The following is a 4,474-nucleotide window of genomic DNA, read 5'->3' as shown; positions in this document are numbered from 1 at the left end:
CACCAGAACAGCTACAGTACAGTTACAGTACAGAGACAGAGTAGAGACAGAGGCTCTACAGAGGGTCTACAGAGGGTTATCAAAACCTCATAACTCATACTCAAACCATTCCAAACTATCAAAAACTATTCAATAAGCTTTCACAAGATCTCAATCTTCGTCAATCATCATCAATCCATGCTTCATACAGAAGATAATCAAAACAAAACAGAAGCTATACAGAAGGTATACATAACCAATCAGAACCTATCAGAACATCACAAGACCTCATATCTCCATTGAGAATCATCATGAACTTCTAAAACATAATTAATATCATCCAAAACACTCTCAAATACTTCCATTAACAATCATACATCTCTCTAGATCCATCAAAAATCAATCATTCAGACCTCAAAAACAACAAAAATCAGTCAAAAATTCAGCCTTTTTCCACTCTCAACACGTCGCCGAGCTGCTCTCCCAATTGGAGAGGGCGAAGGAGGAAAAGAGAATGGCAGTGCTAAGTTGGTGGGTAGAGAAAGAGTTAGTGGCCGCCTTCCAACTGGAGAAAACCCGCATCATAGCCATGCAACAACGTCAAATATTTGACCTCAAGCAAGAATTGAAAGCAAAAGAAGACATGGAAGAAAGCTACAAACAACGGCTTGAGGACGAAAATCAAGAACTTGTGCAAATGCAGCAGGAATACAAGCTCCTCTTGATGCAACATGGGGAACTGGAGGCAAAAACCGCCACCATTGAGCAAATGATGAAGGAACTAAACGCCAAAGAAGAGGAGAGAAGACAAGAGAGGGAGCAACAGTGAAAAGAGATCGAGAGTCCATGATCGATCAACTACACCTCGGAAGGAAAGAGCACGAGAATATGAGCAAAGAACTCAGAGCCCATGAGCAGAAGCTCATAACCCTAGCACAAAAGCAGGGGGAGAGCATGGAAGGAACGAACAAAAGGGCCGAAGAATGGGCCACGCAGAATGAGAAACGAGTGAAGGCACTGGCGCAGTGCCTCGCTTGGGTGGAAAAAGAAAAAATCTTGGCAGAAAGCAAAGTGGACGCCGCCCAGATAGCCTTCACTACCCAGCAAACATGCCTTCCTCAACACATTACTGGACACGACCCGGCCGGAGGGAAAGGAGTCGTTGGAGGTAGTGTAGAAGAAACTGAGCATCGCAAGCAAAGCCCTGCATGCGGGGCTACAGATGCCACCCCAACTTGTGGAGGTTAGGCTGGGCTTAGAAGAACAACGAAAGTACCTGCTATTGGCAGGCCTAACCCCCCAGGAGGCGGATGCACTCGGCTTTGAGGAAGGAGCGCAACTAGACAACCGGCAGCAGGGGGAGGACATTGACATTGAATTTGTCATAAGAAGAACCAGCAAAGAAATAACCCCACAACCCCCCTCGCCGCACGATCAGGAACAGCAACAACTCGACCCACCCTCGGACAAACAAACCACGCTCAAGGAGCGACGGAGAAAATTAGTGGAAGAAACCAGAAGGCAGTTGCAAGCCAAACCAGTTGTGCGTCCATCCGCATCCCTCCCACCATGCCCTGATGACCTCCCAACGCAATTCCACGCGGAGCTGGTAATTTGGGAACAATAGGAAAACGAAAAGGACCCTTTTACTTTCAGTTTTCTCATGCCTAACAGCCTGAGAAGGGTCCTGCCAATTAAGGTAATGGAGGAGGTGATCGCCAGCTGGCAACCGGTTGGGCCAAAAATGGCTGGAAGACAGGGCAAAGACCCCCACTCTGTGGGACACAGAGAAATCAGAGTTTTGGCAAGACAAGGTGTTCGAGGTACCACACACTGTAAGGGGCTACAACTGCCAACCTCTCTGGAGAAGGCGAGTATGTGATATTAACATGCTCGCCTGGATGGCGTTTTGTAATACCCTACCCTACGAGAGGAACGACCCCACATTCATGGCATATCCTTGTAGGATAGGCGTGGATTTTGTTGCTACCCTCCACAGGCGGTATAACTTCCCCATCATCTACAACTCCAATGCCACCTCCTTTGAGCATGCCCTTCCTTTTGATTTAGGAAGCCTAAGTGACTCCATGATGCGCTTTCTCGCAGACTTCTCCTCCTGTCTAGATTCCGCCTTTATAACTACATGTAATTACCTTAGGATTCTTAAGCTATTACTCAAGCAAGATCCGACACCACAAGAGAATGGCTTGCCCCCCCTCTTTTTTGACCCCAATGCTATTGATAGCTGTGCTATGGCACGCCTAATGATGAGAGCTAGCCTACTCCCATCCTTTTGCCTAGCCCTCTTAGAAGACATGAATGACAGCCAGTTTACTAGGTGCAATCACCCTTTCCTCTCCATCACCTCTCTCCATGTCTGCATGAATCTGAAAGGATACATGCAAAGTCACCAATTTTTTAGCAAATCCATCTGACCCCCTTCCCCTCCTCATTCAGAGGAAGAGAATTAGACCCTGGTGGCTGTCATTCCACTACTGTAACTTTTTTAAAAAAAATTAAGTAAAGAGAAGTAAAAGTGAAGAAAAAAACAGCACGAAAAACACTCTCCACTGATTGGACAACATAGCCCACTTGCAAAAGCACTTACCACCACATAAAGCACGATCAATGCACCTAGGGGTTCTCAAGTTAGCCCGGTGGCTTCGGTCGGCCGGCTCCACTCCCAACCCCCTAGCCCTTTTGCTTCCCCACTTCACACTTAGGGCACATCAAGGGCAAGACATATCTAGGGAGGTAACACTCGCCTATGGTTAGACCTGTCACCCTAAGCCACTTGCACCGCACCTCCCTTGGCATAAGTGGGGTCCTTAAGTGTGGAACATCACCCAAGCTTGCCCGCGGTTGAACCCACCTCCCCATTCCACTAGCACGAGCACAATACACTAACACAATGAGGTAGGCACTCCCCTTAGGAACAGCACCGCACCTTCTTCCTTCAAACATCACAAAAAGCAACAAACCACCGACTTCAGAGGCCTCGTCAACCACGCAATATCTATTTGGCTTCTCCGACAAAAATCACTTCACAGCTTCCACAAGCACCTAAGTCTCCAAGTGGCCCTCAACTTTACACCACTTGGTCAATTGCCCGCAAACCTACAACAACACAAAAGTGCCATGGGACTGGCACCCGTCTAGGAGGGGGTAATGTTAACCCCAAGTCGAGATGGCGAAAAAAGGAAGGAAAAAGCAAAAAAAAACATGGAAAAAGAGCAAAGACACGTAGGTGACCTCCAAAGCTAAGCCGGGACAAAAAGCGTAATTTTAAATGAAAGACGCCTCAAAAAACTTGGAAAACTCTTGTAAAAGAGTGCCAGGCTCTCTCCTGTGCCAATTGTAGAATATTGGATGGGTGTAGGCTAGAGGCATAAGGGTAGAAGAGGGAAATGAAAAAAGGACCTTGCCACAATTGGCCGGTCATGTAAAAAAGGGATGGGTGCCCATGGGATTTTAGGGTTTGTATATATAAAGTTCAAAAAGTGAATGAGAGGTCATTCTTTGGTGTGTGGCTAACAAGAGCTCTCTTCTTCTTCTCTTCTCCTCATCTTCTTGCTTGTGTGTGCTCTTGAGAGAGGGAGTGTGAGAGTGTGAAGGAGTGAGTGTGTGAGAGTGAGGGATCAAGAGGGTGAAGCTCTTCACCATATCCTCTTCTCTTCTTCTCTTCTCTTCTCTTTTCTTGCACACGCGGCTATGGAGGATGGAGCTTGGAGATGGAGGAGGCTTGAGGATGCTTGAGCTCGCATCTAGGATCATGGAGCTACCGGGGTGTGCGAGAGAGGAGGCAACTCGTATCGGCATCAAGGTAAGCTCACTACACCCATAGGATCAACGGCGCGTCGGCTAGGTGAGAGATAGCCATTAATGCTCGGCTTGGAATGCTTGAAACAATAAGCGGTCCATGGGTCTTGGCAGTTGAGCGAAAGCTCCAATAGGAGATCTCTCGAGAGCAAGCTCGCACACAATGACTGATCATATATTATCGAAGGAGCAAAGTCTCTACAATAAGCAAGGAGCTAGAAGAGTTGACAAAGCTAGCTAATTCTGACTCTTCCTTTTTGCCAAAATGATATGCTCTCTACATCTCCAATGGGAACAAGAGGGTTGCCAAATTATGACCAACACCAAGCAGAGACGCACAATCAAAACAATTGAGTATGACCCTACCTATGTGGCTCCTACCTTGTTCAGAGTCTTGGCCATCACGCACAAACAACCTTTAGAGGAATATATCATGGCCTACTCCTATTTCAATCGTATCTTGATCGAGGAAGAACTGTATAATACTAGCAAGATGAACTCCGATGACTTCCTCACTGATGTCTTGACCTACATTACACACGTAGGCATTAGACCTCATTGTTGAGATATCGAGCTCCACTCGTGATATGCCAGGGTGATCGTTGTGCATTTATGTCACCGACTTATTAATTGCAGATGCGGTTGGTACACCGGCTATGAATAATAGCTAGATGAC

Source organism: Lygodium microphyllum, chromosome 6, assembly GCF_053477565.2.
Source record: "Lygodium microphyllum isolate KBCC chromosome 6, Lygodium_microphyllum_v1.1.10, whole genome shotgun sequence".
NCBI lineage: Eukaryota > Viridiplantae > Streptophyta > Polypodiopsida > Schizaeales > Lygodiaceae > Lygodium > Lygodium microphyllum.
Note: the sequence above shows the minus strand (reverse complement) of the source record.